The sequence below is a fragment of the Globicephala melas genome, chromosome 2 (genome assembly GCF_963455315.2).
Source record: "Globicephala melas chromosome 2, mGloMel1.2, whole genome shotgun sequence".
NCBI lineage: Eukaryota > Metazoa > Chordata > Mammalia > Artiodactyla > Delphinidae > Globicephala > Globicephala melas.
Genome location: NC_083315.2, coordinates 123,236,867 through 123,251,395, shown reverse-complemented (window position 1 = coordinate 123,251,395; position 14,529 = coordinate 123,236,867). Strand labels below are relative to the sequence as shown.

The 14,529-nt window shown below is 36.3% G+C and overlaps 1 long non-coding RNA gene across 1 annotated transcript in view; it reads right to left on the bottom strand.

Annotated features, from left to right (window-relative positions):
- The window catches only part of LOC132596770 (uncharacterized), a 101,086-nt gene that overhangs the window by 68,453 nt on the left and 18,104 nt on the right, over nt 1-14,529 (bottom strand). Inside the window, exon 2 of the long non-coding RNA XR_009562772.1 lies at nt 11,506-11,615. This is a non-coding gene — a long non-coding RNA (uncharacterized lncRNA). The remainder of the gene's footprint in view (nt 1-11,505; nt 11,616-14,529) is intronic.

Genomic DNA, 14,529 nt, shown 5'->3' with positions numbered 1-14,529 from the left:
CAAAGCATAGAGTAGACAATGGTTCCCAGGACCATGTATCTTTCAGCATGACCTTTAAGTGAGGCTATTTTTTACTTTCATCTACATACTGAACTGACTTATCCATAAACCAAGCTTGAGTTTTTTAGTTACCCTTCAGGTAGTCATAGAGAATCCCCAAAGAATCATAGGCATGAGATGAGGGAAGGGCACTGATATCACTATGCCATGGGGGGGTCTATGATACCTACTCATGAAGCATGTTTATGCCATCTGGTCATGCTTATACTTACTCCTAAATGTACCACTTCCATCTTGCAATGTACTGTTGCTGGGCCTGTCTGACCTTATCATTTGGGGAGTCTGACAGGACTCAGTACTAGACAGAAAGTCACTTGATGCTCCATGGCCAGGCATCCTGCCTCCACCAGGGACCTGCGCATATCAAAAGGCACATAATTCTCCACTGAAAATGGCATGGCCTTGCTCCAGAACTCAAAGGGCTTACATTATGATTTGCCCACTGGGGCCTGCCACAAACTCCATGCAGCATCTTTTCTCACCAATACCTTTAACATCATACAGTCTGCCCAATTGTATGACCCAAGTGGCAGGGCTGCTTGCACCACAGCCTGGACCTGTTGCTGAACTCTTTCTTACTCTAGATCCCAATTAAAGTTGTTAGCCTTTTATGTATATGGGCCAGAGAAGTATTCTTAGGTATAGAATTATGCTGCCTCCAGAACTCAAGAGCCCACCAGGTACTGTGCTTTCTTCGTAATATAAAGATGCAATAATTTGTCTTTTACTTTGGAAGAGATATCCAGGCATATCACTGATCAAGGATCTCTAAAATATTTACAAATGTGGCAGGCATTTGAATCTTCATAGAATTTGTCTCCCACATTCCCGCACCATGTCTTATCAATGCCCCCACTGTGCTATTTCTTGCAAATCCAATCCAATCAACATCATGTCATCAAAGTAATTAATTAAAGTTGTATAGTTCAGAATGTCAGAATGGTCCATATCTTCTCAGACTATATTATGACAGAAGGCAAGAGACTTAAAACGGCCCTGGCTAGGGACTTCCCTGGTGCCTCAGTGGTTAAGAATCCACCTGCCAATGCAGGGGACATGGGTTCGAGCCCTAGTCTGGAACATCCCACATGCTGCAGAGCAACTAAGCCCGTGCACCACAACTACTGAGCCTGCGTGCCACAACTACTGAAGCCTGCATGCCTAGAGCCCACGCTCCGCAACAAGAGAAGCCACAGCAATGAGAAGCCCACGCACCACAAGGAAGAGTAGCCCCCACTTGCCGCAACTAGAGAAAGCTGCATGCAGCAACAAAGACCCAATGCAGCAAAAAATAAATAACTAAATAAATTTATTTTTTAAAAAAACTGCCCTGGACAAACCTATAAATGGATATTATTATCCATTCCATATGATATAAACAGTTTAATTTTTTTCTGGCTTTTTTCCTGGGTAAAAGGAAATATTTTGGATCACCTTTCTCCTTTGGCTGAATGGATGTTTCTTCGTTCTGTTCCTCATTACGCCTGGTCAAAGTGTCATTAATTCTGTGTTATGTAAGTCCCCCTATGTGTGTATCACACTTGCTAATACTACTCAGACCCAATTATCATTCAAAATATGTCAGTTAATCACAAGAGGGACCATCTGAGATTAGGAATAAAATAGGTCAAGTGTATAACTACCAGAAGAAAAGAAAACTCAAAAATATTTCCTCTGCTGAAATTATTATTACCATGAGATACCTCAAGATCTTGAAACTAGCAAAGAAATGTTTCAAGTCCAAACATGACTTTGACTTTTATAAAAAGTATCTTATTTAATTACCACAACAACTCTACCAAGTAGGTATTAACATCCCTAATTTATAAATGAGGAAACAATTTTTCTTTTTTGCCATGCCGCACAGCTTGAGGGATCTCAAATCCCCCACCAGGGATTGAACCCCGGCCATGGCAGTGAAAGCCTGGAACTCTAACCACTAGACCACCAGGGAACTCCCAACAATTTTTCTTTTTGGCAATATGCTATTGTTTTATTCTTTGCTTTGGAAATTTCCTCATATTTTAGTGCTTTAAATTCTCAAATAAACCCATTAATTTATATAGTTACTGAATTACTTTAAGAAGACAGAATAATTCTTCTTGCTGTTGAACATAAATTAAAAATACAGAACAGTCCAGGGAATGCAAAGAAAACATGACAACATTTCTGGAAACAATAACAAATATCTTAAGTGTTCAGTATACATTTGACATTAGAATTACAGAGAAATTGTACAATATCAATGTTGTAAAAATGTAAAGGATGTCTATGTGTCTTGATTCTTTTATGTTTTTCCTTTTAAAAAAATTCTTTCACACATAGATTTCACAGTCAGAGCCTAGCTATTAGTGCATGGTTGTTCTCTAATTTCCCAGGGAAATTTACTCCTTACATGGTTCCCTCTAACATAGCATAATCTAACACTAATCATAATTGTGGGTCTCCAAATTAATTTTTTCCTTGAAGTGGTTTTGTTTTATTTTTTAATACCACTTCACCCATTTGTCCCACCTCTTCATCCCCTACCTCTGGCAACCAGCAATCTGTTCTCCGTATCTATGAGCTTGGGTTTTTGAGGGGAGCGGGAGGGTGAGGAGGGAGTTTAGATTTCATGTATAAGAGAGATCACATGGTATTTGCCTTTCTCTGACTTATTTCACTCAGCATAATACCCTCAAGATTTATCCATGATGTCCCAAATGGCAAGATTTCATTCTATCTATGGCTGAATAATATTCCATCATATATATTTGTGAGTGTGTGTGTGTGTGTGTGCGCGCGCACGCACATGCACGTGTGCACAATCACAGTTTCTTTATCCATCTATCCATCAGTGGACACAACTGATTTCCATGTCTTGGCTATTATAAATAACACTGCAATGAACATCGAGTTGCATATATGTTTTTGAGTTAGTGTTTTCATTTTCTTTGGATAAATATCCAGCAGTGGAATAGTCAGATCATACGATGGTCCTATTTACTTTTTAAAAATTTTTTGAGGACCCTCCATATTGTTTTCCATAGTGGTTACTCCAATTTCCCACTAACAGTGCATAAGGGTTCCCTTTTCCCTACATCCTTTCCAACACTTGTTATTTCTTGTCTTTTGATAATAGCCATTCTAATAGGTAAGAGGTGATAACTCATTGTGGTTTTGATTTGCATTTCCCAGATAATTAGTAATGTTGAACATCTTTTCACTTACCTGCTAGCCATTTGTATGTCATCATTGGAAAAACGTCTGCTTCAGATAGCCTGTCCATTTTTTTAACAGGTTCTTTTTTTTACTAGTAAGTTGTATGAGTTCTTTGTATATTTTTACTATTAACCACTTATCAGATAAGTAACTTGCAATATTTTCTCCCATTCAGTAGGTTGCTTTTTCATTCTGATGATGGTTTCCTTTGATATGCAGAAGCTTTTTAGTTTGATGTATTTCCACTTGTTTATTTTTGCTTTAGTTGTCTTTGCTTTTGGTGTCAGATTCAGAAAATCATCACCATGACCTATGTCAGGGAGCTTACTGCCTATGTTTACTTCCAGAATTTTTATGGTTTCAGGTCTTAGGTTTAAGTCTTTAATTCAATTTGAGTTTATTTTTGTATATCGTGTAAGATAGTGGTCCAGATTGATTCTTTTGCATGTGTCTGTCCAGTTTTCCCACCTCCATTTATTAAACAGACTGTCCTTTCCCCATTGGATATTCTTGGCTCCTTTGTCATAAATTAATTAAACATATATGCATGGGTTTATTTCTGGGGTCTCTATTCTGTTCCATTAATCTATGTTTATGGGTTTTATGGCAATACCACACTGTTTTAATTACTATAGCCTTGTAATATAGGTTGAAATCAGATAGCATGATTCCTCCAGCTTTGTTCTGCTTTCTCAAGGTTGGTTTGGCTATTCTGGATCTTTGGTGGTTCCATACAAATTTTAGGATCATCTGTTTTGTTTCTGTGAAGAGTGCCATCAGAATTTTGATAGGACCTGCAATGAATCTGTAGGCTGCTTTGGGTAGTGTGCATCTTTTAACAATAGTAATTCTTCCAATCCATGACCAGGAAATATTTTTCCGTTTATTTGTGTCTTCTTCAATTTCTTACATTAATGTCTTATACTTTTCAGTATTCAGGTCTTTCACCTCCTTGGTTAAATTTATTCCTAGATATTTCATTCTTTCTGATGCAATTATAAATGGGATTGTTTTCTTAATTTCTCTTTCTTTCATTTGAATTTTATTTTATTTTTTATAAAGCAGTTCTTATTAATTATCTATTTTATACATATTAGGGTATATACGTCAATCCCAAACTCTCAATTCATCCCACCACCACCACCACCCCACTGCTTTCCCCCCTCGGTATCCATATATTTGTTCTCTACATCTGTGTCTCTATTTCTGCCTTGCAAACTGGTTCATCTGTACCATTTTTCTAGATTCCACACATATGCGTTAATATACGATATTTGTTTTTCTCCTTCTGACTTACTTCACTCTGTATGACAGTCTCTAGGTCCATCCACGTCTCTGCAAATGACCCAATTTCGTTCCATTTTATAGCTGAGTAATAGTCCACTGTATATATGTACCACAACTTCTTTATCCATTCATCTGTCGATGGGCATTTAGGTTGCTTCCATGTCCTGGCTACTGTAAACAGTGCTGCAATGAACATTGGGGTGCATGTGTATTTTTGAATTATGGTTTTCTCTGGGTATTTGCCCAGTAGTGGGATTGCTGGGTCATATGGTAATTCTATTTTTAGATTTTTAAGGACCCTCCATACTGTTCTCCATAGTGGCTGTATCAATTTACATTCCCACCAACAGTGCAAGAGGGTCCCCTTTTCTCCACACCCTCTCCAGCATTTGTTGTTACTAGATTTTCTGATGATGCCCATTCTAACTGGTGGGAGGTGAAACCTCATTGTACTTTTGATTTGCATTTCTCTAGTAATTAGTGATGTTGAGCAGCTTTTCATGTGCCTCTTGGCCATCTGTATGTCTTCTTTGGAGAAATGTCTATTAAGGTCTTCTTGCCATTTTTGGATTGGGTTGTTTGCTTTTTTAATATTGAGCTGCATGAGCTCTTTATACATTTTGGAGATTAATCCTTTGTAAGCTGCTTCATTTGCAAATGTTTTCTCCCATTCTGAGGGCTGTCTTTGTGTCTCATTTATAGTTTCCTTTGCTTTGCAAAAGCTTGTAAGTTTCATTAGGTCCCATTTGTTTATTTTTGTTTTTATTTCCATTACTCTAGAAGGTGGGTCAAAAAGATCTTGCTGTGATTATGTCAAAGAGTGTTCTTCCTATGTTTTCCTCTAAGAGTTTTATAGTGTCCAATCTTATATTTAGGTCTTTAATCCATTTTGAGTTTATTTTGTGTATGGTGTTAGGGAGTGTTCTAATTTCATTCTTTTACATGTAGCTGTCCAGTTTTCCCAGCACCACTATTGAAGAGACTGTCTTTTCTCCATTGTATATCCTTGCTTCCTTTGTCATAGATTAGTTGACAATAGGTGTGTGGTTTATCTCTGGGCTTTCTATCCTGTTCCATTGACCTATATTTCTGTTTTTGTGCCTTTACCATATTGTCTTGATTACTGTAGCTTTGGAGTATAGTCTGAAGTCAGGGAGTCTGATTCCTCCAGCTCCATTTTTTTTCCCTCAAGATTGCTTTGGCTCTTCAGGGTCTTTTGTGTCCCCATGCAAATTTTAAGATTTTTTTGTTCCAGTTCTGTAAAAAAATGCCATTAGTAATTTGATAGGGATTGCATTGATCTACCCGTTGAGGTAAGTGGGGTATTAAAATCACCTACTATTATTGATTGATAGCTTCAGGTCTGTTAATATTGGCTTTATATATTAGCAAACATTATAAGAACTGTTTCTTATTCTCTTTCCTAATTGGAATAGAAAAGAATGCATTTTCCAACTCAATGGCCACTCACCACATACCTGAGGCCAAACTAATCTATTCTAGCAAAGGTTCTTCATCAAGCACATGAAATTATCTTTATACTTATAGTACACTTTGAACCAAAACATACTCACTATTTCAACTTTGGACAATAGTTGTCTCTGGCTTTTATTTTGCAAGGGAAGAAAAACATCTGCAGAAGAAAATCCCCAGAACTCAGCTGAAATAAATTTTACTTTTGTTCTTTTCTCAACTCCCAAGGTTAGATAATCATAAACAAAACCTAAGGAAATACCTTCTACAAATACTCTTTTTAAGATGACTCAGGTTAAAAAACATGCAGTAGGTGAAAAGTGGGGAGAGGCTTTAAAAAGTAAAACAGCAAAAGATAAGATGTATTTAAACATTTTTTTAAACTGCACAAGGGCACTGAAATGGCTGAGTGGGACTGTGTTGAACAATTATTTGGGCAGGCATAGATATGACAGTCATTGATATTCTAATCTAAACTATTGGACAGACATAAACCATTTCAAAGAAAAGAATTCTCTGACTTTTTAAAGCCTTACAAAAGAAAATACCTGTAAGTTTAATGTCATCTGTCAGGAAGCTTCTTTTTTTAATAAGGGTGTCCACTCCTTCTGTCACTAGGAAAGTGTATACTGACCTGTCAGAGTCCATTCCCAGAGTATAAGCCTTAGCAGGAAACAGAAGGGGCACTCAGCTGAGGTTTGAAGATATTTTAATAAAGAAACTATCTACACATGTATGAAAAGAGTTAAGAGATTCAATAGGCATGTTGAGTACTCTGGGACTGTTACCACTTCTAGGCCTGAAGGGACAGGCTGGAGCTGGAATGATGGAAGAATTGAGGAAATGGAAACCTGTACTTGTAGAACTGCAGCCACAGCCAGAACACAGCTCCAAGGCAGCGATGGAGAGAAGGAAGGGATACACTGATCTCTCCTCTCTCCCTCCTCTTACCCTTCAACCCCTTGCTGGTGCTTCCCATTGCCCAAACCAACTGGAAGCAAGAGGACAAGAAAGTCTAGGAAATGCAGTTTATCTGGATCCATCCCCAGGGAAAAAGACTAGGGTGTAGAAGTGTGGAAAATAAACCTGGGAAAGGGGAGCAGGGAAAACAGAAAATAACCAACCCAGCACTCAAATACCTTACCTAGTAATGGCTAATTGTAGCAAGTATAAAATAACCCATGTCCTGTTCTTCTTAAAAGGTGTCCCTGAGGAGTATCATCTCCAAGGTTCAGTGATGCACATGTCCCAATATTGAGTTGCCATCTCTCACCAGAGCAGAAACAAACTAAGTCTCTAACAGCATTCTGACATCCTTTGATTACATTACTCAACTACCTACTTACCGCATCTACTCTGCTTCAAAGGGACAAGTCACAACCAACTTTTTTCTGAATCTCTCCATTGCTTTGAACATTAGGTTTTAACTAGATACTCTATTGTAAGCTATAATATTTTATGACAAAGTAGTTATATCAGTTTGGGGAAACTAAATATTTTAGGGTGGGAACTAAATCCAACTCACATGTGAAAACATTAACCAGAGATAAATGTGTATGGATGCCACAAAAATATAGCATGAATTAAAAGCATCAGTTCTTAAAAACCACTTTTACCAAAAATAAACATTCACGTCATTTGAAACAAAAGAGCAAAGGAAAATCAAAAGAGCTATTTGATAGGGAAATGACTCAAATAAACATACTTTAAGACATATACATTATATGGAAAAGAATATGAAAAAGAATATATATATATGTATAACTGAATTACTTTGTTGTACAGCAGAAACTAACACAACACTATAAATCAACTATATCTCAATTTTAAAAAGGCATATACATTATATAAAATAATGGGAGTTTTCTTTCCATATTCAAAAAATGGCACAAAAATGTAAAGTTATTGCCATTTAAGCTACATTACCCATTTGAATTATTTTACTCTTCACATAATAATCACTGAAATAGTACATTCTGTAGGACACTTTTGTTGACAAATTAACAACTGAAACTATCATTAATTTTGCAAGTATGAAGTACCTGATGGACTTGGGTCCTAGGACAAGCACATTATACTACTATTTGCTTTCAGAAGGCTCCCTGTGAGAGCCCTGTTTGCAGAAAGTGCCACATCATGGTTAAGAGCATGAACTCTGGAAATAGATGCCCAGCTCTGCCAGTTGTGTGTCCTTAGGCAAGGATACTTAACTTCTCTGTACCTCAATTTCCCCATCTATAAAATGGGTAAATAACTGCCTCATGGGAGGTTGTGAAGACTAAATGAGTTAATTCATGTAAAGTGCTTTCAGCAGTGTTGTGAATAAATACACAACACATATTAGCTATTGTTATCATAGTTACCCTCTCCCTCATGTTTAAGACTACTCCTTGGAAGAGCTAAGTGATTATCAGGGAACAGAATCTCTTTTTGCCATATTCTCATTTCTTTATCCTACAAATTAACCCTACTCTCAATACAAGCATCGATTTCAAAGGAGAGCACAAATATGACTAAACAGAAACACTGATTCTATCAGGAACTGCAGTTGGGCTACAATAAGCAGACATAAAAAAGTTTAAGCATACAAGGACTTGTTCTTTCCTGTAAGGATACAGAGCTGTTATGGTGGCTCCACAAAAAGCATCAGGCATCCTGCTCAATTCTATCATCTCAACCATCCTCAGTGAAAGGCTTTCACCCTCAAAGTCACCTCATGAACCAGGATGACTGCTGAGCTCTAGCTATCACATTCACATTCCAAACAGCAGAAAAGGCAAATGAGTCCTCTCCCAACCAAACCAGTTCCCACTGAGAAATTTCCCAGAGGTCCCACACATCACTTCCATTGAACTTAGTCAGTTGGTCACATCTAGCTGCAAATAAGTCTGGAAATATAATATTTTAGCTGGGTGTATTGCTGCTTTGAAAAAAATTGAGATTCTATTTCCTTGCTTCAAGGATTCAGATTGTGAGATCCAGTTTCTCTTATTAGAAAGACAGGCAGACAGAAAGAAATAGCTCTCAAAAATATATCGGTGATGACTCTATAGATAAAGAGTTGATGACAGTAATGCTACATAATACTCAATTTGCTTATTTGGTTGTTAGACATGTAACAAAGATGAAAAGGGAGAGTAAACTACAAAGTTTAAAACAAGAACATCTTTCTTTTAATTTCATGTACATGTTAGGTGAAGGAGGTTTTATGACCTAAAAAAGTCAAAATTTTCTTTTTTATAGTGCATGAACAAAAGGAACCTAAAAAACAAGATCTACCCTTTAGAAAATCATAGAATTATAGTTGAAAAGGAACTTAAGGTTACCTGGTACACATACCATTCTGGTATTTTATCCTCATGATATCACCTTCTCCAAGTGACCTGGCCTATATTTGAACTTATGTGAGAACTTAATGTTTCTTGAGGCAATGCACTCCATTCTTAGAAAACTCTGACTTTGAACATTTTTTCTTATGTTTAGCCAATATCTGTCTATAGCTTCCATTCACTAGTTTTAATTCCAACCCCAGGGGCCATGCATAGCCTTGGGGCTATACAAATACTTTTCTACAATGTACCATGTGCCCCTGAATCTCTTTTTCAGTAGACTTTGATAATAAATTCTTATTCCTTATCTTTTTGTTTCAAAATTGGAATAACTTTGTTTTGCTCAGTATAAAATATATTCTCACTGTAAAAAAAATTTTTAAATATAGATTATATAAAGCAAAAGTCTCCTTCCTAATCCCACCTCCTTGAAATAACCATAATTAACATTTTAATGTATACAACAGACACAACTGGCTTAGCTGTGCAGTTCATAACTATTACCTCAGTGGCCATGTCCATATTACTGTTTCTTATAGAAGCAGTCCACTCCCCTGACAACAGGCTGGCCAATCATAGAATACCACCCTCATATTAACACTACTTGGTCAAAAAATGTGAGCGTATGACACAAGACTAATCAGAATCTTGCCCTGAGATTTTCACAATGGGAAGCTGAGAAAAAGGAATCTCTTTTGCCACACTGGTTTTAGAGTTATACCATTTGTATCTGTAGAAGTAGCTGGCAGCCATGTTTCTCACAACATGGAGGAATCCTGTCTGCAGTAAGAGAGAATGAAGCCAAAACAAGATAGAGAGAGAAAGAGATGAAAAAGTAAAAAAAAAGGCTGGCAGTGTTCAGGCTCCACACTCTAGTCTCCGAATTCCCTAAACCTTCTTTGGTTCTGGAAGCAATTGTTTTTAAGTGTGAGCTACCTCAGTCGTTTCAACAAACCTCCTTTTCTACATAAACTAATTTGACTAGATTTGGTACCAAAGGAGTTCTTTATTATATGTGGGGTTTTTTCCTCCAGTTTTATTGGGATTTTTATTTGACATACAGTACTATATAAGTTTAAGGTGTACAGCACAATGATTTGACTTATACCATGACATAAGTTTAGTGAACATCCATCATCTCATATAGATACAAAAGAAAAGAAAAAAATATTTTTTCTTATGAGAACTCAGGATTTACTCTCTTAAAAACTTTCATATATAATATATAGCAACTTTTATTATATTAATCATGTTGTACATTATATTCCTAGTACTTATTTATCTCATAACTGGAAGTTTGTACCTTTTGACCACCTTCATCCAGTTCCCTCTTCTCCTACCCCGTCTACAGTAACCACAATTTGATTTCTTTTTCTATAAGTTTGTTTGTATTTTGAAGTATAAATGACCTACCTACAATACTATGTTAGTTCCTGGTGCACAACATAGTGATTAGATATTCCTATACATTACAAAATGATCACCATGATAAGTCTAGTTACCATCTGTCAACATATGAAGATATTACATTATTATTGACTATATTTTCCATGCTGTACATTACATTCCTGTGGCTTATTTATATTGTAACTGTGAATTTGTACCTCTTAATCTCCCTCACCTATTTCACTCATCTTCTCCTATCCTCCTCCCCTCTGGCAACCACCTGTTTGTTCTCTGTATCTGTGACTCTGTTTCTGTCTTGTTATGTCTGTTCATTTATCTTGTTTTCTAGATTCCACAAATAAGTGAAATCATACAGTATTTGTCTTTCTCTATCTGACTTAATTCACTTATCACATAATACCCTCTAGGTCTACCCATGTTGTCACAAATGGCAAGAAACTGAAGATGACACAGACAAATTTAAAGATATATCGTGTTCATGGATTGGAAGAATTAATATTATTAAAATGGCCATAATCCCCAAAGTAATCTACAGATTCAATGCAATTCCTATCAAAATACCAGTGACATTTTTCATGGTATTAGAACAAATAATCTTAAAATTTGTACAGAAACACAACCCCGAATAGCCAAAACAATCTTAAGAAAGAAGAATAAGCTGGAGGTATCACACGCCCTGACTTTAAACTATACTACAAATCTACAGTATTCAAAACTGTATGGTGCGGGCACAAAAACAGACACATACCTCAACAGTTTCCAGTCCAAAGAGCAAAATCAACCAGATGCTCCACATCAGGGACCAGAAGGAATCCAGACAACTTGGTATCTCAGTCAGGACTTGTATCCCCTCCTTCTCTTGAAAATGGAAAGAAAGAAAAAGAAATAGGAAAAACAGAGAATTCACTAAAAAAACTGAGCAAAAAGCACAAGTTCAGAGCACGAATTTATTGAAGATAATAAGGAGAATGTAAGCTCCCCAACCCCCACCTCCCTCCCCATGCCAAAATCCTTGGATTTCCTGAAGTTAAACAATATAGACTAATTTTATTTGACTGTTAAACAAAAGGGTAACCCCAGAAGACTGGCAGTAATATTTGAGAATATTTAGGATACATATGTTACTTTTATGCCACTTTTCTATCTTAAAGTTCTGCAGTTGGTTATTGTTTTGAGGAACTCAAATATAAAACCTTTTATGCCACTTTTCTATCTTATAGTTCTGCAGTTGGTTATTGTTTTGAGGAACTCAAATATAAAACCTTATTTCTATGCCAGTAAGACCTATAACTATCCCATTTAAATTATATTTGGTTTATTTAGCTCATTACTCAAGCTTTTAGAAGATATTTTGGATCCTAATTTTATCATATAATATACTCTCTACCCTAGAGTCATAGTGATGGCACATTTGATTAGCCTTTATCATTCTCATCAAAATCTTTAATAAAAATGTTGTTAAGTCTCACAAGGTTGGGGAAGAAAGAGCTGTCAAAATAACCACTAGTGGGTATCATTCAGACAGTTGTTATTTTAGAAATTATACACATATCACCCCATGTTCTTAAATTTAAGAAGTTCTTGTCAAATGCCCAATAATACTGCTCTAGCATTTTCTTGATCTTCCTGATGAGTCACCCCATCAATTTAAAGATGTTTGAAATTTGTCTGAGAATTTTCTCTGCAGATAATGACTAACAGAAAGGAATCCTGAGCCAGGATTATTTTCCCTGTCAGCATGATGGTTCTAAACCACTTTACAGACTAAGATCAGAGTTTTCATTTAAAATGATATCTTCTTGATTCCAAATAGCCAAAGCAATCTTGAAAAGAAGAACACAGCTGGAGGCATCACATTCCTTGACTTCAAACTATATTACATAGTTATAGTAATCAAAACAGTAGGTATTGGCATAAAAACAGACATATAGATCAATGGAACAGAAGACAGAACCCAGAAATAAACCTACATACATACAGTAAATTAACTTACAGACAGTCTCTTCAATAAATAGTATTGGGAAAATTGGACAGCCACATACAAAAGAATGAAACTGGACCACTGTCTTACACCATACACAACAATTAACTCAAATGGATTAAAGACCTGAAACCATAAAACTCCTAGAAGAAAACAAAGGCAGTGAGCTCCTTGACATCAGTCTTGGTGATGATTTATTTTCATTTGACACCAAAAGCAAAGGCAACAAAAGCAAAAGTAAACAAGTAGGATTACATCAAACTAAAAAGCTTCTGCACAGCAAAGGAAACCATCAACAAAATAAAAAGGTAACCTACAGTAAAAAAGCAACCAATCCAAAAATGGTCAGAGGATCTTAACAGGCATTTTTTCAAAGAAGACATACAACTGGCCAACAGGCAACAAGATGTTCAATATGCCTAATAATCAGGGACATGCAAATCAAAACCACAATGAGATATCGCCTTACACCTGTTAGAATGAATGGCACTTATCAAAAAGACAAAAAATAACAAGTGTTGGTAAAGATGTGGAGAAAAGGGAACCCTGTGCACTGTTGATAGAAATGTGAATTGGTGCAACCACTATAGAAAGCAGTATAGAGATACCTCAAAAAATTAAAAATAGAACTACCATCTGATCCAGCAATTCCACGGCTGGGTATTTAACCAAAGAAAAATAGACTAATTCGAAAAGATATTTGTACCCCCATGTTCACTGCAGCATTATTTACAATAGCCAAGACATGGAAACAACTTAAGTGTCCATTGATGGATGAATGGATAAAGAAATTGTGGTGTATATATATATATATATATATATGTGTGTGTGTGTGTGTGTATATATATATACACAATAGAATATTATTCAGGCTTAAAAAGAATGAAATCTTGCCATTTGTGACAACATGGATGGAGCTGAAGGGCATTATGCTAAATGAAGTAAGTCAGAGAGAGACACACATACCTTATGATCTCACTTGTATGTGGAATCTAAAAGAAAAAACAAAAGAATAAAAGAAAAAAAAAAGCTCACAGATAGAGGACAGATTGGCGGCTGCCAGAGGCAAGGCTTGGGGGATGGGCAGATAGGCAAAAGGAGTCACAAGGTACAAACTTCTGGTTATAAAGTAAATAATTCATGGGTATGTAAAGTACAGCATGGCGACTATACATAACAATACTGTAGTGTGTATTTGAAAGTTGCTGAGAGTAAATCTTAAAAGATCTTATCACAAGAAAAAAAATCAGTAGCTACGTATGGTGACAGATGTAACCTAGACCTATTGTCATGATCATTTTGTAATATATACAAATGTCGAATTATGTTGTACACCTGAAACTAATATAATATTGTATGTCAATTATACCTCAATAAAATAAATTTATTTATAAACTTACCATTAAATAAATCATATTAAAAACAAAAAACACACAGAGAAATTATATCTTCTTAAAAATGCTCAGCAGTGCTTCCTCTTGCTTATCTCTAAGTTCATCTAGATATTTAGTCTCACAAGACCAGAACAGGTCACACTTGGAGCCAAAAATATGCAAGGACAGCAAGCGAGCAGGGCAGTATCAGGCATTCTCCTTATGTAGGAGTACTCAAAGCAATCCACCAGCCCAGGTGCTTGTCTTCCCCCAAATAACAGCTCAAGTGGAAGAGAATGAGACCCACATGGACATGTGCAATAGTCATCCTGGGTTAGAAGGCCCATGTCCCAGATAGGAACTAACTTTCATGAGCATAGCTTCCAGATCCCCGCCCCCAAAAGATATACTGAGTTAT